Raw genomic sequence first — 27,607 nt, 5'->3', positions numbered from 1 at the left:
GAAGGCAGGAGGGAGAGAGGATGGGCACGTCTTTGTCTTTCTGGGGGCGAGCCGCACGTACAATAAACTAAAGTCTCATCATCTGCGGGATTTGGTCGCGATAACACGACCGTGGTCCCTCGGGGATGGGCAGAGTCCGGGCAAGTGTCCGATGGTCTTTTCTCGCCACTACGGACGACTACGGTGACAACGACGACAGAAATAATGATGGAGCGCGTGCACGATGACGGTGGTGAGAGAGTGACGAAAGCCGATGATGAAAGAACGACGGGGAGGGTCGAAAATGGGGAAGGGCCTGACCGCGGATCAACGGCCGAGCGCCTTTTAATTTAGACAAATCGTCCCGATTAGCATAACGGGATAAATTACGCTCGAGGACCGCCCGCGATATGGGGTGACGACGGATGATCCATCGGTACGTCCGCAAAGCGCGGACAGAACCGCTTACGACTACCCTTACCGTCGCCGAGTCTCGGGCCACCACCCTGTGGTTGGCACAACTCTCGTAACCAAAACACGGCCGTTTTTGCTCAGTCCGTCATCGCAGCCATCTTGAACGTTCTAGATTAATGCAAGAAACCTGTTCATCATTAGCGTTTGTTGATTTTCTCTTAGCAAATTTTAAAAATAAAAAGCAATAAAAAGCTATTTATGTATTAATTAATATTCTTTCGTGATCCTAATTGTACCTAAATGACGTCTTGTTAATCCTTATAAATTCTAAAAAAATAGAATACTTAATATTAATATGTTCTGCCTTTTTATCATTTTTTCTGTAACTAAATATAGACATATTCGTACACATAGAATTTTAAAGAAAACAGATTTGCTTCCAACTGCGTTAGAGAGAAACAAAAAAATGAATGCCTTCGCTACTTTATTCCATTGTTTTACTTTCTACTTCTACTTCCTTCGCCTGAGAAAATTCGCGGCGTTATTTCTGAAGCTATTGTCGTCGTTCGTAGTCACCTCTCGTCCTGGTGCGAACATAAAGTTTTACAACCGACCGATAAGATTTAGAAAGCCAGAGGCCCTTCGGGGTCCGTTCGATCGCAAGGAGGGACGAGGAGGACGAAGAGGCGAAGAAGCGCATTTTCTCCGTCACGAGACGTGCGTGTCGTTGTTGTCACCGAGTTTACCGGGTCGATCGGACCCCGCAAGGCGGACGCGCTTTTTATTATCTTCACCCAGGAATCGCTTAAGGTGATGCCTGGGAAGAAGCAGCGGGGCCTTAAAGAGCGAGGACCTGACGCAAATAAACGCAGCGAGCGGGCGCAAAAGCTCGTGCGTGTACACGCACACACGCGTGTGCGAGTTTACACGCGAGCGAGGGGGCAGGAGGGCCCGGAACGACGAAGGCCCACGGCGTTTTACGGCTTTTTGACGGACCACATCTCACGCCGACGAACGACAAGCCGGGGACCGTTTGTGCTTAACAACAAACTTGCAAATTTGCATGCGTGCGTGCAGTAGACCAGGCGAACTTTCCTTTCCATCAACAACGACGATGTAACGGGTGTTTCGCGAGGAAATCCTGTTTCACGCTATGTTCAGTAGAAATAAGTGAATAGTAATTGGTTAAAGATTTAAGACTGAAGATATTTGACACTTTATGTCTCGCTTAGAAGAACTCTAATAAAAAGATCAACGAATTTTTTTGTGTATCGCTTATGAATATTTCTCTATGCATAAAAATTAGAAGCTCTTTTTAACATCATATATGAAAAAAATTCATATGTTAAAAGGTATACAATCATTTCTATTTTGCTTAGAAATTATATATATTATATAAAAGTGGCACATATATTTGTACCTTACACGATATAACATACTGTATGTATATATCGTTCTTATATTTTCTTGACGTCTTTATTTAAAAAATTCAAGAATATTTTCAAAAAAATTCAAGAAATTCTAAACCATTTACATGCACTGACAATGAGAGAAATGTTTGATATGAATAACCATTAGTTTGTTGATGTGTGAATTACAAAAACTTTCTTATTTTAATTTAAAAAGTGTGTTGTTCCAATCAAAATTTGATACTTTAGACTAAATAAGAAAGTTGGTGTAACTCACATAAACAATAAAATAATGATTATTTATATCATTTCTGTCGATGTGCAAATCAGTTTTCGTTATAAAATTGATAAAAAAAACGTCACAGAGTATGTGACAACGAAGGGCTGTTATTCATCCGTTTCTTTTTCTCTTGCGAAGAACGTTGTCGTCGCATGTTGTGAAAGAAGTTGTTGTTAACTAACTTCAAGCGATAGTATACGATCGCACAAAGCTCGTATGCCGACATTAATTGGTGGCGATCAATTAAGAGTCTGGTTTCTTGTTTCTACAGATTATGTTCGCGAAACTATTATCGTTTTGCATGATGATCATAGAAAAGGCGAAGATTTTGTGTAAAAAGATTTTGTATTTATTTCGACACTGTCTCGCAACAATGAGTGTTGCGTGGACTCGCTTCTTTCCAATCCGGCTGGCGTAATTTTCTCCCTACGAATTATTTACGTACTATTTTATGAATATTGAGCAAGATCTTTGAAATGGAAAAAAATTATCTGCTGTTTAAACACTCTCGTGATTAGCTTCCTATGAGAAGAAGGACTATAAGCACAAGCCGTTAAATTCAATCTTGCTCCGCTGTAAAACATTTGGAATGCGTGAAATCGTGGGAAGAGGGAATACATGAGAGGGACTGACAAAATGTAAATTCGTAGTTATCGCGTGTGCGAAAGCTACCGAAAACTATGTTCGAAAATTGAATTCTCTTCATATGCATTAAATTTCATAAATGCGCGAGAATAATATTGATTCCATGCTGCTATGTGAGAGAAAGAGAGAGAGAGATACGAGAATTTTTTTTAAAGACAACGAATTATTTATACTGATTGAATTACATGGAAATTATTTTTCACAGAAAAAAAAACAGAGAAAAAAAACAATTTTCAGAAGAAAATAAACACATTGTGCATATGCAATCGTTTAATTTATGAGATTTAAAATCTGAATATTAAGAAATTTTAATACAAAATACAAAATACAATTTAAGACCAGAGATATATATTTTTACAGACTGTTCATATACGTATATAAAGACTTTGCAATTATTTTCTTAAATTACTATTGTTTAAAATTTTTGTAGAAATATGATTTTTTATTTTTTCATAAAGTCAATTATATGTATCTTGTACTTTTGTGTAAATCTAGTAAATTAAAATAAATATGGTCTCGTTCATGTAAATTTTGATACTACTGCATGTACCAGTATAGCTCGAAATTTGAGGGAAACATTGCTGCGCGGTTGCGAGGACATTAAACGAAACCAGAGCCGAGCATATAACACCATAAGGTGAGGCGTTTAAATCGGAGCTTTACGATCGGTCGTTGAGGTTTTGGGCTAGTGATAAAAACGATACTTGAACTCGTAGAAGTGAGCTTTCAGTCTTCGCTATAGTTATATGTTCCATGCATGGTTCGTCTCAGTGAACAACTTCGAGCACATCGAACAAGATTTAGTAATATTATATCAAGATAGTTAAAAGAGAAATAATCTACATATAATATTTTGCGTCGCTTTGTACCCCTTTGATGCCATTTTTCTCAAAATTGTGATGGAGCAATTTGATAAACGAAATCATATTCAGAATCTAAAAAATTACAGAAAATGATAAAGTTTGTTCAAATAATGATCCTAAATTATAAATTCACAGGCTAGTGTAATTTATAAACACGACACAAGCTTTCAAAGTTAAGTGCTCGAGGGATTATGATAAAATTTATTAAAACATATGTTCTCAATAAATTCATTTATTATGTTGATAAATTCTGTGTCTCTATTTTATGGTGTGGCTACTTTATATTGCTGGAAAGAGAATTTAATTTCATAAATGTATTCAAAAGAATAAACGAATATAATTATTAAATATATTTTAATAATACACATTCAAATATAGAAAGCAAGAATATCAAAATATTTCAATTATATTTTTACTTGTAGATCAAATAAATTTTTTTCAAGGCTCTGGATACCTAAGAGAGAGGCACTGTTCTGCGTAGAATACTATGCATGTCATATCCCCGTGTAATAAACCCGAAAATCAAGTCGCAATTAAATTTTGCGTAGAATGGCTGCGCTGCCCGTCTACATTGTGAAAGGCTCGTCTACATTGTGAGAGGCTCATCAGTCCGCCGTTCTGTTTGCGGCCGGCCGCAGAAGGATCGAAGGACCTTCGTCGTGTATTGGATCGCCCGCCTTTCAACTGGGGAGACCTCGCTCCGATCGATCGTTAAACCTCCCGCTTAATCGCCGTGTCAAACCAGTGCTGTAAACTTATACTACCGACTTCTACTACTTCCCCGAGCTCCCGACAACGTGTCCCAACAACATGAAACAAAATTTGCAAAATTCTTAAACCACTTCAACATTCTTTCATGAATAATAGTGCGTGTAGAAGTCTACAATTCTTGTCATTACATATCGTGAAACGAGGTAACAACAGAGAAACGCGCGACAGAATGCACATGCATGAGTCACTACGATAAACTTATTTATTGTAAAATTGGTACGAGGTATTAAAAAAATATTTAAAAAATATTAATTTAGAGATATATATAATTTTAACCTCATAATCGTCTTAAATTAAAGCATTTATATATTGATATAGGAGGTCTAACTGTTATGTCAATTATACAAACATTCATATTTACGAAAAAAGTGAAAATACTGAAAATAAACTTTGTTTAAAGATATCAAACATCTTTTTACTTTCATTATGATAAGTCTTGTTAATTAAAGTTACAATGTCGAGTGATATGTTCGCAACTATAAGATTTTTTATCACGAGAATATTAACTCCGTATTCGTCCAGGAATTGGTATCAACGTAGAATAGCCTGAACAATCTCATATATGATCAGCATCTACCATTTAATTTCTTCGCAAAATATTCTACCAAACGATACTTTGTCGAGACGGCGGGAATGCTTCGTCGTCGGACGTTAAAGTCTCCACGGTGGCTTTCACGGCGAAATCCTTCGCGTTAGACGAGAGAAGAGTCGCCTCAGGCCCTGCTGCAACTTTCAAGAATCGTTAAGACCGGACTATAATCGCCGATCCAGTGCTGTAAACTTATATTGCCAGGCCGACTAATTCGCCTGAGAGAGGCACTGGATCGTTTCGCGGCCGCGATGTATTCCGATTTTGCAACTAACGATTCCGCGTCCTTCCCCGTGATAAATCCCGTAACATTTACAATCCACGATACGAGTCTTTCGCCTTGCCGCTTCTCCATGACAGTAAAATCCGCGCGTCCGTGTATAGAACAGCAACTTTGTATCATCAACGAGCGTGTAATTCACTGAGAAATAAAATGTGAACAGTTATAAACCACAAGTTGAGAGATGACCTTTCCAAAGAGATTTCAAATTCTGTTAAAATATATAACAATACCATTAGGAATTCGCGAAAATAAAATTAAAGTGACCATGTGAAGAAATACAGCCAATACAATAATATAAAAAATATAAGAAATTATTTTCATACGCGTAACGATAATAATGGATAATCTCTAAATTTTTTGGAGTGGAATATCATTTTAAAGAGTGAAAATTGAGCTAGCCTTGAAAAAGAGTAGCTCAATTTTCAAGTTTGAGTGATGAGATTATACTCTTTAGAGTGAGATTCACTTTAAAAGTTTTAGAGGACTTTAAAATCAAAGATGTCGAGACAAATTTTTTGATCGGCAAATAGTTCGACTGCATGTAAAGACTGTATAAGAGAAAAGCATAACTATATAATTCCAAATTACGTGTTATAAACTTGATGGTCGAATTTTTGGAATATGACATGGAAAAATGTCATGTCAATTCAAGAAACGCAATAACACAAAGACTGCGATAAAATGCTTCAATAAATAAAAATAAGTCTCCTCATGTTGTTATAGCGAATCCGCGATTGTTCCTTCGGATTTTACGATCAACGATTTACGCTGGTAATGGCGCCAAACTCATTTCTGCGGTTGTGGCAGCCACTTCCTGCAGAGATCCGCGGAACTGCGAGGGTATTGTGCCGATCTGATCGTCGATCTGTTACGATCGAAGACTCGAATGACTAAGAAAGGACAACGATCTGCAATACTGGTCCGACAGGACGATCGAGGACCGGAGTTTAACAACCTCTCGTCGCAACTTTGCATCGCGAATACGGGGCTGCTATATGAAAGATCATTTTTCGATAATGAATAATAGACCATGCAAGTTCATGAATAAAACTAATTAAACTGAAGCAGAGTTTAATTAAAGCAATCTCCCTTGCCTTAAAAAATACTATAATCTAAATGTAATTATGGTAATTCTAAAAGCTCTCTGAGTCATTCAAAATATGGGACATTATAGTTGCCGAATACGTACCACTTAACCTATCTTTTATTACATTTTCCATTTGACAAATGGAAAATGTCAATTTTGTTTTGTACGTTGCAAATAAATATTAGAAATTGTAGCTTGATGCTTCAAACATTTATTACATGCTTAACTTTTTACCAATAACAAATTAATTTGTTTAAGTTTTTTATGTTGCAAAAGGTACGATGTAAGGAAATGTTAATGATTATGAAATACTTAATTTTTTCGATAAATTACTAAATTAAGTATTAGCTAATTATTAGGTATAAGTTAATGATTTCTTTTATTAATCTGACATTTTTAATTAATTTCATTTATAAAATTCAATACTTTCAAACAAAATATGATTTAAAAGATCTATAAATACGATTTAAACGATTAGTACTACGCATTAAGCAATTTTCCCCTACTAAAAATAATAAACGTAGAACAAGAATTAAAAATTAAAAGTTACGGAATAAAAAACGGAAACTGAATATAGATATTTTTAGAGTAGACTATAAAAACAGAGAGCGCAGAAGATTTAAAAGTTATAATGGAACTAGATTTCAAGGATAATAGATAAAAATTAATAATCGAAAATTGGCAATTAACTAAGACTTAAAAATCTCAGTATTAATCACTTATAAACTAAATTACTAGATATCTGAATTAATAATTCATATCTACTTTCATTCCACATTCCACAATCTTAATATCACGATGAATCCCGTAATATTATAAAACTTACGACAACTTTATGTACGATGCGTCGTACAATTTTATGTATGATGGAAAACACGTTCATAAGAAAAAAAAGTCTCAGATTCAAGAATGAGGTTTTATTCGTCATCTTGAAGAGCTACGCAAAGCTACAGATCCAATTATCGCGCGACGAACGAGCGGTAGAGGAGCACGCCTTCCGACGCACGAATGTATAATTCAAATGCAAACGACGCGCCCCGACCCACTGGGTTTTATGCCTCCTTAAAGGTTGAGGGATCTGGTTCATTTCCGAAGACTGCGACTGCGAAAATCGGACCCTGACGGATTTCAGCGAGTCAATTAAGCCCCGTCGCGGATCCAGCGCTCAATTTAATCCCGTTCGAGCGTACTCGTACGCGCTCGTAAACACAAAGTTGTCATAAGGCTGGTTCAATCAGTGTACGGCATTGAGATCAATTTGTGAACAAGCAACAGCCGATACGGTTGAATCTCGGCAATGGCCAAGTAAAATTTGCCGACTAAGTGGGCTATTTGTTGCGATATTATTTCATTTTATACGGAATGTCGCAATTTGCGTACGAAGCAGGATTACGGATTATATATAATTACATAAAAAGAAATTATTAAATCTCACACACACACAGCTGACTAGTATATACGTCTAATATATGATATAGCGGCTAATAATTATAAACGTTTTTAAAATTTGGCGAGTCTCCTTATTAACAAAGAATTGTTGATTTTAACTATATTAATGTGATGCAAAATATAAGTAATGCAAACGCAGTTCACAAAAGTACGAGGGCAGATTGATAAGTCAGTGACTATTTTTTTTAACTTTTTCTAATCAAAGTTCGACTTATTTTCAACATAGTCTCTTTTTAAAAATTCAGTAATTTATCAAAAACTGTCCTGTATATATTTTTATCATTTGATGTATTTCTAAACTAAACGACCTATCGACTCGGTAAAACGATGGGTTGAATGTGTCGCGAAACGTTAAAAGAAGGTGCCATTCTCGAACGGGGAACAATATGTAAGGGTGTCACAGACACTTTCAATGCAAACTATGACGGCTTCGGATACGCGATGGAGCCCGATCGGTTATTGAATCGTTAAGCCGCGCCGGAATAAAGAGATACGCGATGAAGAGATCGACCCTCGCCGGGGCGACCTCGCCTTGTATTTCTTCCTTCTTGCGAATCGACGATGGACGCCACGACGACGTCGAAAGCGCGCGGCAACGGGGTGGAAAATAATATTTCGAGGCGCTAAAACGTTGTCAGCCCGCTGATCCCGGCTGACATTTGAATATCCAGGGGTCGGAGTCACGCAAGGCGCGACAGAGATATCACCGTGACAATATTTATAAAGCTTCCGCGGATACGAGCCGATATATTTCCGCCGCAACTCACCGAGGCCGCGAATAAAATTAAATGGTATGTGCAATGTTGTTCGTGATATTGCCCGGCTGTGGTCATTCCTGCGACGAGTGTGCGTATTACGAGTTTGCGGACGTTTATGGAACGCGAGATCGATTTTTCTGACACAGCTCATAAGTATTTAAGATATTTAATGACATACTGAGAATAATAACAGAAATTGGTTGCAAAATATGTTAATACAGATTATCATATACGGGATTGATAAAAAAAATTGCAGACATATTTTATGAATTATCGATTCTTATATATTGCTTCGTTTTTAATCCGAGATAAAACAATCTTATTTTAACGCTGTTAAAATATCATTTTAAAAAAGTTAAATCAAACGATACATAATAGGTACATCGAAAAACGAAAGATTTTATTTCTTCGCGACTTGTTAAACTTTTTTAAAAAAGAATTTTTATCTTTCAGGAAATTTTATAAAATTCCCTGACTGTTCCCTTATTTCTTTGACCATTTTCAATTTCTCTAACATTTTCCTGATTTCCAGTTTTGTTGCAATTCTGTAAAAGTTCAATTTTTGAAAGATCTAATTTCAGAACTTCCCATACTGGTTCGCATTACTGGTTCCCATTTTTTAATTTTCTCCCTAATTTATTTTTATCTCAAAATGTCAGCATCTTTCACTTAGGTGCTCATATACAATAATGATCGATTCAGCGACCATATTGGCGGATACTTGGATGGTTTGACTTATCGCGCGAAAATCTCGGCTCTGTTATGAATGACGCGGCAAAAAGCAGAGGGACGTTGAGTTGGAGGGTTTAGTTCAGGCTCGAGTCAGGGTGATTAGTGCGGGCATCGGCTCGTGTTGCCCTTCGACAAGCCTCATCTACGAACACACAACCCTGTCACGATCATCATGCCGTGCCGGTGCGCTGACCCGGCAGCTGGCCGCTGTCTAATCTTTCCTCGATTACGCGGGGCTGGATGTAAATCAAATCTATAACGCGCTACAGATACTTTGACCGTATACAATATATTCCGTTCGCGCTGAGTTTGGCAATCTCGATAGAGAATAAATTTAAATCTAACATGTAAATTGTACATATACTTATTGCAAAAGAAATATCTAAAAGTTACCGTTATTATTTAAAGTACCTATCGTATTCAATCTATTTCATTAGGATTAGCCCATTAATATTTATTTCTAAATGTTAAAAAATAAGAAAGATAGTAACATTTTTAAAGATTTTGAAAATATATAAAAATAAATAAAAACTTAAATGGTTTTAAAAATTCAATGTATATAATTTTTACAAAATTTCGCTTTATTCATATTTAAAATTATGCGACTTTAGTTTATTAATTTGTATACATTTCGCTTCTTTTCGAAAAATACATAATATTCCAAGGACAGAGAGTTAGGAAAGGAAGTTTGTTTTAGTAAGATTTCCGCTCCCTCTAGAATGCAGTCCCTTTAATTTCGGTAGAGACACTATAACACTCCATTACAGCGAGTATCGATGTAGGAAGGAGATTCAGCCGCAAAACAAGTTAATCTAATCCAGTTATCCAATTGATCGCCCTTCGAGAAGCTATTCTACTAATTGTTCTTCCCTTAGAATTCCCCTCTTTCCCCTTACAAGTGTATCGCGCGTTCCCTCGAAAATGATCATAGATCAATTCGAATTTACTTGCGCGCTTGGCCGCGGCGATTTACCTGCGGTGAACCGCCCTTTGCACGACGCAATAACATTAATTATAAACGGAGGTGGATGTTTTGATTTCATCGCGCGGCAATTAATTCGTAATCCGGATGCGGCGGTCCGGCCGCAGTGACATTATACGATTCGCTCGCACGAAAATATTAATGCATCGAAATACCGTTACGCGTAACTGGATTCATCCCCCGACCATCTCTCCCCGTATATCCCGGCAGAGTTCGCGGTAACAGGGTTTCGGGGGATGAAACCTGCTGACATTTTCAATTTAAGATACGACAGAGCGATGAAAATAGTTCCAAGACAATAATTATCTACAAAACTAATAAAAATATACATTTTTTTTACTGCTTACTTAAAAGAAATACGATAATGAATTAGAGAAGCTACAATATATAGATATTATTTATCATTGTTTCATATCTTACAGTTTTATTTACAACATAAATAAATCTATACTAAATTCAAGATAAGTAGTTCAATTAACTCATATATAATCTTATTATTCGTTGTTATTAATTTCGCTGCCTCTCTTTTGTATGAAAGACCTTCGAAAAGCTTCCGAAAAACTTTCAAAATGAGAATAATCGCGAAGTGCTGACAGAATAAGAAGAAGAAGAAGAGACTCGATTCTATCGACCGGATGGCAGTTCGAAGACGCCTTCGAGGCAAAAACGTCGTCGAGAGCGGTGTCGAGTCCGCTGTGGCGTGAAACGAAACGGAAGACGAAATCCGCTCGGGGGCGCCCACCCTCCCCTCCCCCCGAGCAAGGAAGGAAATTCCTCTTTCTGGCGTTAGGCAAGCTTAAAAATACGCAATCTCGTCGCCCCGTCAGGCTGAAGAATTGAGATACACGTATCTCCCGCTCGCCCCTTTGATATCGTTTACCCATATTCATTTAATCTTCCTGTAGCGCGTTGCGGCGTCGACCGCGGAACCTATCCTGTCTCTAGCAAGAATTTCCTCGCAAGAAGTCTTTTAGAAGACACCCTCTTTCGACCGCCGATTACGACTTTCCGCGCCGCTTCGCCTCCTTCGGCCTTTAGCTTCTTCCCGCGCTTTCCGTCCCTAGCGAATTCGGCTTCAGTAGCGGTCTCTCGAGAAATTGCGAAACTGGGGATAATTAAATGCTATGGCGGCTCTCGAAACGATATTAACGAGGTGTAATGGTGGGTTAAATATTCTGAGAGCCGTGCCTTTTCAAGGCATTCGCTCGTAAATACATCGAGCAATGCGCGCTATGTCAACGATTGCTTGCGTGGCGTAACGTTTTCAACCGTCAAAGCGCCAATAAAAAATTTGGTCTTTTACCCATTTTATTCGATATACGGCACTCTCCCTTAATTACGAATGCTTTCATGTTAATTTTATCTAAAGAAATTTTGTGATTGGACATAATCTTTTTTTACTGTCTTCATCTCACTAAATATCTCGATAATTGAAGGACGAATTAAAACTTTGATATTAAATATTCAAAGATTCGACGTATTACGAGCCTCGCGGAAGAATTCTACGTCGATGATAAAAATAATAACGTGAAGCGAGGAATAAAAAATTTCGAATATCTCGCTATATTCGCTTCGCATCAACGCCGCTGATATGACGAGTACTCGATTTTAACAGCACTGTACTTGAACTGTGCTATTTCCCTCCAATTTCTCGCTCGATTCCAGAAGAGCTTGGTACATTTGTTCGCGTACAACGCGAAAATGTTTCAATGTAAAAAGACAGTAATACATGGCTTTTCACTGTCCTGATAATTTATAGATACTATAGTAAGATACGTCATTCGCGTCAATGATTACAAAAAACAATGGTGGATCTCAGAAAAAATAAATAAAGATTGTCTGAAAAAGAGAATATACGTCTCTAGATAACAGATTTCATACGCTGAAATTAAAATTCTTTCGTTACATCGAGTTCATAAAAAAATAAAATGTTAATTTTAATTTAAAGACGTTTAATTTAAAGACGAATTTAACGTATAGTAAACTTTCTGAGACGTACAAAAATGTTAAAATTAATATTTTTCGTATAAAAATATTAATTTTGACGTTTTTTAAATTAAATAATAATACACTATAATACATTATAATACATTATAATATACTATAATACATTATAATACATTATAATACAATGTAATACATAAATTGTTTCTTAATTCTTATATTTATAAAATATTACTAGATATATTATTTTCTTTAAAGTCGAGAAAGATAATAATAAAATAATTTTTTGCGGCACATTTCTCATATTTATAAAACATTTCCAAGTTTTTTAATATTAAAATAAAATATATAAAAAATTGAAAAGAAATTTTTAATCTCTCTCTCACCACAAAAGTCTTGAATTATTGTCGAGTGAAGAACGATCGCAAACCGAATGTAACGATGCAAATTCGGCGACGATACAATACCTGGTGAGAGCCTTGTATTGGCAGGAGAAGAATACGAATCGCGGCTTTCGCGAGACATGGGGATGACAGACGAACAAAAGGGATGAAATTTCGAATCCGCCCAGTGAGACAGATAATTCCCCGATAGAATATATACAATATTTCTATTACATATTTTATATATTTCATATTTATTTCTATAATATTTCAAAAATGTGTAACACATTTCTAATTCAGCATATTTCATGCTGTCAAAATAATTCATGGTGTTTTCCCAGCCAACAAATCCATCCAAAAAATCAACCCAAAGGGACCAAGTTTGGCGACAAATAGAACAAACAAAAATCATTCAACAAATCTTTTTTCGACGTTCAAGATCCGCCTAACGAACGTTAGCTGTCGTTTACGAGAGTCGACGGATATAATGATCGATCGCAATTTCCAGCATTCGTATGCGACAAAGCCAGTGCGTCGGGTGGATTAAATAAATTCCATAATACTCTCTCCACTTCGATCCGGTGAATAATACGCGCGCGTACTCTCACTCGAAGCGTATTTATTTACTAGGGCCGCGTGTCGAGAGCGCGCGCGTACGCACGCATACGCACAGGAAACGCGCACGAATTTATAAAGCCATCACGTGCACCGCCATGTCGATCATCGCTCGTATCCGAACGAGTAGTGTACCTGCACGATGTGACCGCCGCTTAAAAACCGAAAGCTCCCGATTTCGTGTTATAAATTATTTCCCACCGTTATCGACATCGAAGACGATGTATTTATTATCCTGCACTAATCCGTCAACTTTTTGATCACCTTGGAAAAGTTCATGAATTATCGCCGTATAAATCGGCATTTGAACACCGATATTTTATCTGAATTTTATTTCATCCGTGAATTTCCGATCCTGGGCTACGCGTCGATGAATTTTTTTGTTCCTATTTTTGCAATAAATACCGATTTGTATTTTTAATATCAAAGGATTTCAGAAGGCCTGTGATCGATGACCCTTGATGTAGTCGGGTCCGATCGGGTTCAATGCGATTTTTTTTAGAGCGCGGGATAAATGTCAGTAATGGTATCAATGACTTTAAATAAATAACGAGCTATGCTTCATATAAATCTTTTAAAGGATCGAGAGAATACAACATGGAAAATCCGATTGCATGTGTCCTCCCGATTGCAGTTTTTCTCCTCGTTGCGTGCTAAAAAAGGCTTCTGCCACTATGTGACTTTTAAACATATCACTAATATAAAGTGATAGCAAAACTTACGTTAAACGTTATCGAAAGTTTATAAAAACTATACTTATTTATTAATTCGTATTAAATAATAATCTAAATCTTAAACCAATTAAGAATTATTTGTTAATATTCTCTCATCAGTTTTTACTTTAATTCGCGTAATTAAATTTCCTCTCGACTATAATATCAAAATTAACCACAAACGTCGCAATTGTAGAGAATAGAGGGGTAGAATATTCCTGCACTCTCGTGATCCTTCACGAAGGACACGTGTCCTCGAAGAGAAACTTCTCAACGCAATAAAGACTCGCGCGTCCCGGCAGGGGATGAACTTTCGATGACGAGGTTGTTCCCGCTCAGAGGAGCACGGCATCATCTCCTACACGAGAGGCTCCGAACGAGGGAGTGATTTAAGTAGCACGCTAACGTAGTAACTTCCTAAACGTGCACAGATGCGGCAAATCGACGGAACTTGTGCGGCCAGATCGTAAGAGCGCCGGCCCGGTCTCGTCTTCGTCTTTCTTGCTCGTAGATTTCGCCATCAGCATGAGCCAGCAAACTTGGCACAATCACCGTTACACCTTGACAAAAACTATACTCGACATACGAGCAATCTTTCAAAGAAAATGACAATTTTCAAAAAAAAAACGTCTATTACATTTAAAAATAGTTAGATCTTATACTGAAAACATGTCAATTTAGAGTGCATAGATTAAATTCTCAAATTATTTTACATTGTTAAGACAAATTCTGAATAAACTAAATTCTTAGATTGACTAATGAACTTTCTTTTTCGTAAAAAATTTTTTTAATGATTTATTTGAATGCTCAACAAAGTTTTGTGAATATTCCGCAATTTATATTATAATCCACTAATAATTCAATCAAAAATGCGCATAATACTACACAAAACGTAAATTCGTGCTCGACCAAGTGCGAAAAAGAAAGATTTATGCTTAAGACAGCATAAGGACTCGATAAGAGACAGATTCGTTTTCTGCCAAAATAGAATTAAGCTGGATCTTTTCGAAACATTTATTGCTTTTCTCGATTATCGTGCCGGTACGTTTTATAATTCGTACACTGAAAAAAAAGATTGGCTGCTGCAGCAAATTAGATGGTAAAATATGGCATAGCATTTTTAATTGGTTGCAGCAGTCAAAGTTTTTGGTTGTGTTAATCTATCGAAATCCTGTACTGACATTGCAGATAGGCTAATGCAACCAAAAATTGGCTGCTGCAGCCAATTAAAAATGCTATGCCATATTTTACCATCTAATTTGCTGCAGCAGCCAATCTTTTTTTCAGTGTACGTCACAGATTTCGATTGGTATCGGCTAGTCCTATGCGTTCGCGAATAACGTCGCGAATCTTGGAAAAGTTTTAATTTGCGTAGAGCGCGATTTATTCATGGAATTATACTGTGCGAGAGAAACGTAATTCGCCGAGGCGGCAGACGGTAGGTGCCTAAAGCGGTATTCAGGCGTTTCCGTTAATTACTAATAATATTCAGACACTCACTGGAGAAAGAGAAGACGAAAGGGTCAGGGGTAGGGGGCGGTATTGTAAAATGTACACGAAGCGAGGGTTGGCGAAACCGAGACGGAAGAAACGGGAGAGAAGCTCGCTCCGGCGCGCTGCATTTGCATAGGCAAACAGACGGCTGCGGGATCGCTATGGTTGGCAAGAAAAATGAATAAAATTATGAAAAAGAAGAGAAAATTTCGAGTGGAGATGCAGAAGAGAGCAGCAGAGGAGCGGTAGGAGAGGGAGAGCGGGACGGCCGCGCACTGTCAGTCGTCTGACAGCAAGGGGATGAAACGTGGCGGAAGAACGAGCACACGAGGGGCTTTGCTGTGCGATTTTCGCGCGAAGGGTGTAAATCGTCGGTGAGAAAATTCCGCGACTCCTTTTTCCCTCGATGTTTCTCGCCATCCGTTGCCTTCGTGGACGAATCGTTTTCGTCTATAGATACGCTTGTTATCGCAAGAAAACTTAGTCGTGTACGAAAATTATTCGGATAGAATTAAATCGATTGACTGACGTCGATCTCACTATGTCGGTAGTCATAATATCAATATCAATTGAGATATCAATCGAAAGAATAATAACTACACACTGAGAAAAAATGTTGAAGTATTGTGAAACAAATGTTGTTTATGACGTTTTCTTCGATATTTATTAATTATGAAAAAATTTGATGACGAAATATATATGTCTGTAAAATATATCTCATTAATTGTAAAAAAATAAAATAAATGATTTATTTGCAATAAAATTTTATTTTGCCGTATTTAAATAAAAATTAATTTCAGTGAAATAAATATATTTCTTACAAATAAATTTTTAAGTATCTTTTTCTCAGTGTACTAACGTCATTTTAGAAATAAAAAAGTCATCTTTGCTTTTTCCTACTTTCGCAGAAAGGCACATTAGTAATGGGAAGAATTATTAATATTTAGAGTGACATAATCGCAAATGTTACTATAATAGGAATGGTACACAATGTAATAATATAATATGCATATAATAGGATTCATAATAGATAGATCTATAATAGGAACGGTAAATAACGTAATATAATAATGCATATATCTCTTTTAGAGATAATAGATAGCAAAAATTAATTTTTCCGGAAATGAATATTTCACATAATAATATTTCATATAAGTAGTATTTGCCAAACGTCGTAGATATCGATATTTACAGACTATTTCTAAAATATAAAAGTTCAGTTTCTTCTTAATAGATGATTTTGACATAAATAATAATTTTTTAAAACACAAAACAGGCGCAATCTTCTTTAGCAAGAACGTTTAATCTTCCGCCTTTTCTCTTGCTTGATTACTCGCGAGTTTTCATAAAAAAAGAAGAAAATAAAAAATAAATAAAAATGGAACAACGGTTTGAGCATCGGATGACAATAATTAAGTCCATGTAAATCCATGTAAATGGTCAGAAACGCGCAGCGCGGGCAAACATGATTGAATCTACATCGGCGACGAGAGGCGAGTTATTGGATTTCCGATTAATTCTACGTAAACGTATGCTCCTCAACGGTTTTATTCGCGTGGATGCTCGGGTGCGAGCGGACTTGAACCCGGTCGCGCAATAAATGCTCGCCCCGTGACCAGCAACCAGCAGCAACGTTGTTGTCCGAGAGCAGACTTTTTTTAAAAATATTTTTAATAAAAATCAAACAAAAAAGAGTTAACACAACGCCAGTTCGATATCTTGTTGCGGGTAAAGTTTGTGTGGTGTAGGTGCAAAAGGTAGCTAGATTGTTAAGCAAGGTATTTGGATTCGTACTTTGGAAGCGAGAAGTACAAAGAGAAAAAGAAGAAGAGAGAAAGAGAAAGAAAGAGGAGAGGGAGAGAGAAAGCGGAGGTAGAATGAGGGACAAAGGGGTAGAGAAGCACCATACGGACGAGCCATTTAAACTTCTCACCCCCGAAACCACACGCTTGTCCGCATTCTGACTTATACCAGGCATCGTTCACCCCGTCGTCAAGCACCCTTCCGTCTCCTCCTCTCCCGCCGCTTCGCCATCCTTCCTCTCGCCCTTGACACTCTCGCTATTATACGGGTTTGATACCCGCCACTTTAACCCTCCTCGACGGATCGGCATGCGTCTTGATCTTCACGGAAAACGCGGTCGATCACCATGGATCAAATTGAATCTCGATGAGATCCTCGTCAATTTTATGAAAGAAGCGAAGACGAGTTACAGCTCCGTGTGACATTGCTTGATTTGACAAGCTGATTTAAAATCATATTTTTTATCTTCTCACACATACATTTCCAGTAGTTCTCGATCAATAACATGTACCTGTTTCTATGACTAATTCTTCGAGAAATTGATACTTTTTTTCACAATGCTCGATAAAAGTTTTTATAATTTATCGCGAACAAATTTCGTAAGTAAAAAAGTATTACACGTTTATATGACGATTGAATAATGAATTGCGAAATATACCGAAGCATATCGTCACGAGATAGAGCCGTCGCGCAAAATTCGCGTATCGTTCCGCGGTTTTGCAAATTAGCGTGCGCGTCTACGAATTATCTGGGCTTCAAGCAAGGCGCCGCGTAAAAACGACATGAATAATTTTTCCACTGTTTTTACATGGTGCGCAGTAATTTCACGCTTGTGAAATCGGCGTTTATCCCGCGTATATTTCACGCGATCTCCCCCTCGGGGATAGTCGGCAGAATATTACCCGTAATTAATGGACGAAACAAACACAAAGTGCGGATCAACACGGAGTTTTCACGTTCTTTAAACCACATCGCGGCGGATTCTAACTTTTCTCTGTGGCAATTTTCGAAAATATCAAACGGCCGACGCGCATCAAAATCCCCGCAAATATATGTATTCCACGGCATTAAGCGCGCGGATTTATAACGTCGGTTATTACGCAAATAATTGTAGACGACATAAATGACTTACGCGAAGGCCGCAATTTTCCATCGCGGTAACGCGATAACGATAATGAGAGCGCGGTCAAATTTTAATCGTGCAATTACGCGCGGATTCATACGTTTATTTCTACCCGCCGATGCGATTTTACACACGCGTTATTTATTTTCCGCATTATATTTGCAACGATTCGTGCAATCCGCGTCTATAGGAATGGTCGTCTCGGAAAAAGAATACAAGAAAAGTAAGAATCATAATTATAAAATTATAATTTCATTAAATATCAAATATTATCAAATTTTCGATGGATTCAATAATGCGATTAATAATAATAAAATATCTGCTTAAAATATAATAAAGAAGGAAATAATGACATTGAAACTACTATTTTAAACATCTATCTATGATTAATATTTCTTTTGAGATTTGTAAATTTTTATAAATCTTTTCGCAATCAAAAAAAATATTTCGACTATTTCATATAAATTATCTAATTTTCTTCAAAGTTTGACGTGTAATCCCAAAACTTTGATCTTATAACTAAAGAATGTTGCGATAGATTTGAATCGTATCTCTTTTTATCATATTAAATTATATTCTTCTTTACCTACGATACGCAATTTCATTAAAGCTATCAATTTGTTTTAAAATATTATAATATTATGATATACATAAAGATGTTATCGAGCAAGTGAAATGAAATAAGATGCAGTTCAATATTATCAATCCAATATTATTTACTATTCATACGTACTTCTATTTTCCGTTCACTCTGAGCAGTGCAAAATTCGACATGGATATTCGCAGTTGAAAATCCGCAATATGAATAGGTCCTTGTCGACGGGAGAGTGGGAGAGAACGACCGGATTACCCGACAGGAATATCATTTTATTTGATGTTGAACTCATTCCGGGATACATTTGTTATTAATTAATAAAAGCCAGTGGTTATCCCGCACAGAGCTATCGTTCTTTCCCTCTCTTTCTCCCTGTCCCATTCTCCTCTTTCTCTCTCTTTTCATTTATCTGTCTCGCGGTAACCGAACTCTGCTTCTGGTGCATGTGCAAGCGCGAACGTTGATTGACCCACGAATGATCATCCGGACGCAAACGCAAACGGACACGGCTCGACCGCTCATTTTCTGTCTGCATCGGAAAACGTGAATTTTTCCGAGACTAATTTCCAATCTCGCTCCTCTTTCCTCGCTCCTTTCCGATTCTAATTTCAGGTCTGTGTGACGCACTCCTTTTTATTCTGAATTCAATAATTATTGTCTCTCTCTCTCAGAAATTATTCATTATACGTCAGTACAACAGAGAGGAGAGTTTAATTTTTATTTCATAGTAAAATTGAATAAACATTCAATACAGTTAGAAAAATATAATAGTGTCAAAATATTAAGGAATTTAATATGTAAAATTTTGCAGCTTAAACTCTCTGTTAATAAATAATACGCTGACGCAACTATACTTTTTTAAATAGATATAAAATCTTGAAAGAGCGATATGCAATCGCGATGAGTGACAAATAGAAAAGTATGAGCTGTACGAACATGACAGGAGGATACATTAATATTTCATGTTTATTCGTATCAGCCGCTTTCACGAAGATTAACTACATTTGTATTTTATGTGTGCAAAGATACAATAATGCGCCAACCTTTCTGGCGGGCATATACGCCGGGCGAAATATCCGTTATATATTGGAAAAAAATATCATGACAATTTAGCGCCATGACGGCGATATGTTTTTTCTCGTTCCAACCCCGAATTTTTTTTGTTCCCTTTTTTGGCGATTTAACGTATTTCACACTTTGCAACAGCGAGGTTTAGACATCCCGCATGCCAATTTTGCCGATTATTATTTCGAGTATTTCATCGAATATCAAATCTATGAATACCCTGAATATTCTCGACGAATATTCGCTATTATAGTTTATCATTATAATATAGCTACAGTATTATAACCACTTCTAAATGTAGTAGAGAATATTATAATCAGGACATTACGCGAATATTTGATAATTAAAGGATCATTTTAAACATTGTCAAAATTTATTTCATTTAGGCCATTGCAAAAATGTTTAGATTTCAATCCATCAACTTTGTTAAATTTTGAAGCAACGGCGAAAATCGTAAGACTTTTATTAATTATCAATAAATTTTTAATAACATCGAGAAATTAAAAAATTACATACAGATTTTGATAATTTATCTAAATTTATATATTTTAATGCTCTCAATATAAGAACGTAATTATTTTGTACAAAGATTAAAGATACTTTTCTTAAAACACCGAAACATGTTCGATACATAAAAGCAACTTGTTACATAGGAAAATTGAGCAAAAAGAGATGATCGAGATTTCTTTCGATAGATTTCGCTTTCAAACAAAAAATGGAAGAAAAGATAAATAAATTCTACGCGATGAACGAATCCAGTTACAGGTAACAACCGAATCAATCTTACCATCTATCTCAAACGAATTCCATTTCCGCGGACTCGCGCGCGATTGCGGCTCGTTCGCTCGGCGCGTTCGTCGCAATCGCATTAAAAATCCCACCGTTAAATGGCGAACGACGTAACGTCGTTACAAGGTTTTCCATACGGTGGCGGAATATCGAAATCGCGTTTCGAAGCGTTGCGGTCGGCGATTGATACGCGCGACGAATGAAGTAAAAAAAATCACCCAACATCCACACGGAGTGAGAGAGGAAGAGAAAGGAAAGAGAGAGAGAGAGAGAGAGAGAGAGAGAGAGAAAGGGACAGATCGCTTCGTCGACACGGGACACGTCCGTAGAATCCGAAAGGGACGACGAAAGCGGCACGTACAGGCGTATCCGTACACGCAACTCGCATCGGTCCATAACCGTTTCGGAATAACGTTGTCAATTGAAATATCCGTCCGGCGCGGCCGCTGCGGCTGTAATTTAACCCCACGCTGGATTATATTTCGACGAAAGCTTTTGCCGAAAGTATCGAGCGAGAGCGCGAGCGTGAACGGGCACCGTCACACCTGCCCTCCGGCTAGGTGCGAATTTCGAATGTCGAAAATCTGATACACGCGGCCGCACGTCATCGCGGATAATATCGAGACCGTTGACGGCGACGGCGACTGTCGGAAGAGTCATGATTCCGGTGTATGTCGCATCAAAGCGGAAAATTCGAGCCGGGTCCTGATACGCATGACACTCGGGGCGATCATGCGATCGCTGATATTTATTGCGCGCGAAAACGTGGATAATGATGGGCCATGGATGTAGAGAATTCGTGAACAAGAATCAGAACAAGAGAGAGAATGAGAGAATGGATTAACTCGTTGCGAAAAGGTATTTTCGATTTACATATAGCCGGGAATAATTTAACATTTTATTATAAGAGCTGTACGAATTTAAGATTGGATGTCGTGATGGGATATCGAAAATATATTTTTGAATATATTTAAATTTGGAAATATTAACCAAAACTGCTATAAAAAGTAAAATATATTAAAAGAATTTTGAGAAGCTACATAAATTAAAAGATTATAATGATTGCTTGTGCAAAAATATTTGACTTTATTATATTTTTAGATGTTAGATGCTATTTCCTAATTTGTTTATATTATTTTAGTATAATGTTTTGTATACTTATAATAAAATAGGTCATGTATATAAAACAACAAATTTTGTTATGGTTTTAGAGTTTCGAGTTCGTAAGTGCTCTATCTATTTACAAATTAACTCTCAATGTCTAAAAATAGAATGGACTAACCCATTCTGTGGTATTTCACTCGAAAGCTGAAACTATTTTCGGTGATTCGGGGGAACAAAAGTAATGTGACAAGATGTTCGGAAAATGAAAGAAATGTGAACACGGCTTTGTCTATTAATGTCACGAAAGACAAAGCAGTTTATATGACACTTGGCTTAGAAAAACTAGAAATATATGTATCATTTAAAACAAACCTAACTAAGAAAATAATAGATGCACATCAAAATTGAAATCAATAATACAGCAACAAAACAGTTATAAATCATTTTGAATTTATTGATTATAAACGCCAATATTAGAAATAATATTTGTACACTAGTTACTTTATTTCAAAAAGCTGACATTTGTTCGCACATCGATTAATTTTATAATTTAAAAATTTATTTTAAAACTGTTAAAAACAGATTCTCTTGAAAAAAAATCATTTCCATGTAAAAAATATATAATAAATTCTTTTGTCAAAATTTGATGCATAAAGCCCATTGCTTATAAATGTCCTTCATTGCTGTACTCAAATCATTTAAAATCGAATTCGAAGATAATGTGTATTGCCACCTAACGATTTGCGACATAAAATTTAGAACGAACGAGTGCTATCTCCTCGCATTCGATCGTTGTCATTCGCATCGTCGTTTTAGTCCTACATTTCTCCTGAGAATCTTTTGGTCTCTTCTGACGTTACGAGCGCGTCTCGTAAAATCTTGTAAAAGCGAGAAAAAAAATGGAAAGAGGCATCGAAAGCTCTCGTAAGGATACCATGAGTGCCACGAGGGCGTCGCGAGGGTTGGTTGCATCCTATCGAGAATGAGATCGCGGAGTTTGCATAGCGATGTACAACGTGAGAACTGGGTGGATAGCACGGGGAAAAGGAGACGAGTAGGGGTTGCTCGTGTGGATAGATGCTGCTCGTAAAAGCGAGAAACGAGCCGACAAATACAAATTTCTCGTCTTTTTCCGGCTGCTGGGTTACGGGGGTGTTAAGCTGCCTTTACACGGCGCATTTTAAACCTCTTTGCATATTCTCACGTGAGAGCGTGATAGAGAGCAGTTTCCCGATCGTTCGCGCGAAAGCATTTCCAAGTAATCGCTTTTGGGATTTTGTAAACTTAATATATGTATATAGAATTAAATTAAGATAAATTAAAAAAATATGTAATATCGGTTAAAATTATACTTGTATAAAATTCAGTGCAAATCTTAAAATGTAAATCTAAATTTTCTCTTTTATTTTGCAAAAAAAAACATTGAATAAAAAAACCGAAATTAAACTTTGACTTTGATTAAAAGTAAATAAACTAAATTTTGATACAGGAAAAAAGAAATAAATCGTAAATACAGAAATGCAAGACCTCCGGTTTTCTTGACAAGAAACAACGCAAATATTTTCCAAAACAACACCGAACGATCATATTGTAATCCAGATATTACATACGCGTTATATTTTCATTTTTATTCGGCCACAGGGTGAGAAGCCGCGCGTGCTCTTTCGCATTGCCAGCTCGCCCGCCGGGCGAATGTAAAATTCGGTCGCGGAACACGTGCTGCCTTTTTCCACCTCGTGACGCAAGCGATATGACGTAGCCCCACTGAGAGGATTATTTCTCCATGAAAAATTGATAGGCGCCGTATTAATCGTATGCTTGTATACGCAGCCATTACGCAACGATTCGTTCTCGCAAGCGCTAAAAGATACGCGAGTATGCACCCTGCTACTGAAATTACGAGGACGCCGACGCATTAACCAACTCTTCAATCGAAAAAAGAAAGAAAAAATAATAGTGACGATAGGCAAAAAATCAACCATTACGGAACAACGCAGCAAATCAAATTGAAATTATATTTGCACGCTGAGAATGATCCAAATCTCGTTCCATGCAAATTACAACTAGAAATAGCTAAATTTGAAAATCTATTCAATAGGTCCTTATAACAATTCGTTTATTATACAATCACTGACTGTATTGCTACATCTGCTCTCCGAGGGAGTGAGTACTTTTCTATCATTATCTTCTTTTTTCGCGTAGTATTCAGTTTTAAAAAACAGATATTTGGAATATTTATTTCGTATTATAGTTATTCTGTTTTTAGTTCTCGACGTTATCTATTAAGCTGTTTTATACCCTAGTTGGAGAACTATAGTATTAGAATATGTACTATTAAAAAGTGATATTTAAAAAAAACATGCAATACTTCAGTAACAAATAACTTATATCATTTTATGTGTCATATAATAACAGTATTTTTTAAGATATAATGAATTTTTATAAGATATAATGAATGGCACAAAACATTATATTTTTATGAAATGTTATGGAAATATCAATAAGATATAAGTGACGTATGTATGCCACCCGCAAATATAAAATTATAAAGGCTACATTAAGATTATATCACATCCCGCGAAAAAAAGAGATAATAAATAATTGATATTATAAAAATACCGATGTTTATTTTATACGTCGTAATAAATGTTTCAGAATGATTTGATGTAAATGAAACATCAAGCTATGCGTGATAACGAAGATACGTAATTTTTTTGTGGCGAAAAATATTGTGTATCGCACAGAGTAATAAATAATACATAACTTTTTTTTCAGGCAACGTATGAAAGTCCATCGGCGCATTAAACATTTTTGATTCATTGTATTGTACTTTTACAATATTGTTATCAACACCGTCACCGTTACGCAATTTTAGCGAAAGTCCTAATTCTTTCCTTCTGTTTTGTACACGTTTAATATATTACGCTGCGAATGTTAATAATTTATATAGAAAAAAGTTGGTAATTGTGTTGAAAATGATACAATTGAAAAAGTAATCGAATATTTCGGGGAAAAATTTCGAACGCAAGAAACGTTCATTATATGCAACGAAATTTATTTTCATCATCACTATAGAGAAATCTCGCTAATGATTCCCCTTTTATGCGCGCGCGCACACATATACACACGCACGTGTATTTCCACTGTTAATATTTTATTTTAATAGACGCGAAATGGAAAAATGAATGGCTCAAACATTAAACTCATACGATATTCAACATCACTATTGGTTATTACATTGAACGTAATTACGACATTATATTATTAATTATCACGTTAAATGCATCGCCCGCGAACAATCGTTATTGTTTTTGCTTCTCGTAACATTCAATGTTTATCGTGTTACCGGATGAATTCGTTTCCGTCGACGATTTCCGGATAGACTGGAAAAATGCAAAATGCATCCGGATCCAAAAATGCAAAAACTTTTCTGTATTATTTCATTTATATGTAGGTATATATGTATTATTGTCATTAACGCGAAATTTTAATTAATTTGAAATTATATATAATAAATATCAGTTTTATTATAAAAAAATAACCAGTTTTTGCTTCATTATTATATTGCATTAACGATGCAAATTGTAAATATGACGGCAAGAGGAATATCTTGAGAATCCTTTGCGAAGATTACGAGACTATCACAGACATTGTCTTAAAAATGTATTACTCGGTATTTCTAGTATCCTGCTAATCTAGGGGGACCAGCCGCGTCGTGCCTGAATGCTTCAATACTAAAATCGACATTCGAGGTAAACTGCCAGGGAATGGCGCGTTATCATCAGGTGTTACCTGGCCGGCCATTAGCGACAAATTGACAGGCAAACACGGAATTGATTTTAGCACCGCAAAACTCGGTTTCCGCGGTGTCTCGCCACTCACACTTAACCGTTCGCCGATCGTTCGATTTCCGCGAGCTTTCGGTGAGAGCCACGACGTAATAAATCGATGTAAACGCCGATGAGGCTGAAGAGGAGAGAAGTCCCGCGATTGAAAACCATCGAGACGGTTTAGCTACGTAAATTAGAATGAGAGAGAAAGAGAAAATGTGTTTTGGCAAGAATTCTCTCATTATAAAGTGTGATTACCAAATCAAATTAGAAGACAAAAACACAAAGTAGAGTGATTAATTTAATTGTAACGTAATTAATTAAAGACTTTTATACAAAATCATATATATTAATCGTAATATATAAATATATTAATCATAATAATTATATAATTGTTTATTATAAAAAATTCCCATTAAAAAAATTGGATTTGTTCATTATTATCTAAATATAATAATAGAGTAACTCGCAGCAAAATATGCTTTTAATTCAACTCTTACGTTATTCTGTCTCAAGGAAGATCGCGAAAATCGCAAGATCCCTTCAGAAGCAGACAAGGCACAATGGCCGAATGATTTACGCGGATATAAATACACCGATTGCCGCGCAATACCTTCCTATTTTCCTTTTCCTTTTTTTTTCAAGCTGGTCGCGGATACTCCGCGCCGACGGTCACAAAGAAACAGGGTGGCCCTTGCGGGAAGACGCAATATCACCCCGTTATGACAGCCTCGTATTTTAGTAAGGTGCCGCTTCGGGGGTGAAGAGTGGCGCGCGTCCCATTGGCCACCCCGGCGTATCGCGTAACGCGCTCTTTCTCTCTCTTTTCTTCTCTCTTTCTCTCACTGTTTCCCCCAGCACGGTACACACATCAATCACCGGCATTTTAATATCGGGTGGCGCACAATACCGCCGCCGCCACGGTATTCCGCGAAGCTCTGTCGAGAGTTCGACCAGCAGCTTCCCCCTCTCTCCCCCGAAACTGGTTTTTATGGTGGAATTCTTCTAATTTGTGAGTGCCCACCCCTGACGAACGAGCATCCGCCGCCGATGCACACGACGTTTAATGCGTCGCCGCAATTACGGAAATCGCCCTGGCAAAATGTGCATCGATTAGCTCCTACCGGACGGATATCACGAACGCCCTTTGTGTCCGCGATGACGATAGGAAAGAGGGTGGTGACTCTCCGACTGCGTCGAGAGTGTTGTTGGATTTATAGCATGTCGTTGAAATCTATGTGATTTTCAAAACAGAGAACGTCGATGAAAAGGTTAAGATTATCCTTATTATAAATCCTTAATTATTAATAAAAATATCGATTATATTAAACAAAACTATTCTAATTTTTAAAAATATTTGTATAACGCAATATTTGATAATTCCGGAGTCTATCAATTGCATAAATAAATAAAAATATGTTAACGACTAGAGAGTTCCCGATACTCTCTAAAATCTTTGGAGTAGAATCTAATTCTAAAGAGTGACAAAGAATGACAATTAAACCATTGTTGAAAACGAATGGCTGAATTGTCAATTTTTGGAGAGTTTTCATTCTTTAAGTTAGATTCCACTCCAAAGATTTTAGAGAGAACGCTGCGACAAAATATTAGTAGTCGCGAGCTCCAATTCGGGGACATCTTTCTGATTACAACAGTAAGGAATAAACCCAGCATTCCGGTTAGCAGTCGTGTTACTAGTATTATCAGACTGGAATGCCGGCGTAATAAATGGTCGAATCATCCTCCCACCCTAACAATATGGCGCAAACAATCCTCGACCGCGATTCACCCTTATATTGTTGCCCGAACAAAGAGTCTCGCCACGGCCGACTTGCGCTATGCGCTTTATATCAACCAGCCACCCCCGGTACCACCCCTTCGCACGACTATACGCACCCAAAAGTCGCT

At 36.9% G+C, this 27,607-nt stretch overlaps 1 protein-coding gene across 1 annotated transcript in view; it reads right to left on the bottom strand.

Moving 5' to 3' along the window:
* Window positions 1-27,607, bottom strand: part of LOC108728450 (E3 ubiquitin-protein ligase RNF220) — a 157,926-nt gene that overhangs the window by 79,245 nt on the left and 51,074 nt on the right. The gene's annotated exons all lie outside the window — the stretch shown is intronic.

The sequence above is a fragment of the Mycetomoellerius zeteki genome, unplaced genomic scaffold (genome assembly GCF_001594055.1).
Source record: "Mycetomoellerius zeteki isolate Tzet28-1 unplaced genomic scaffold, Tzet1.0 scaffold62, whole genome shotgun sequence".
Lineage (NCBI taxonomy): Eukaryota > Metazoa > Arthropoda > Insecta > Hymenoptera > Formicidae > Mycetomoellerius > Mycetomoellerius zeteki.
The sequence above is the reverse complement of the archived record's forward strand: the minus strand, read 5'-3'. Positions and strand labels throughout refer to the sequence as shown.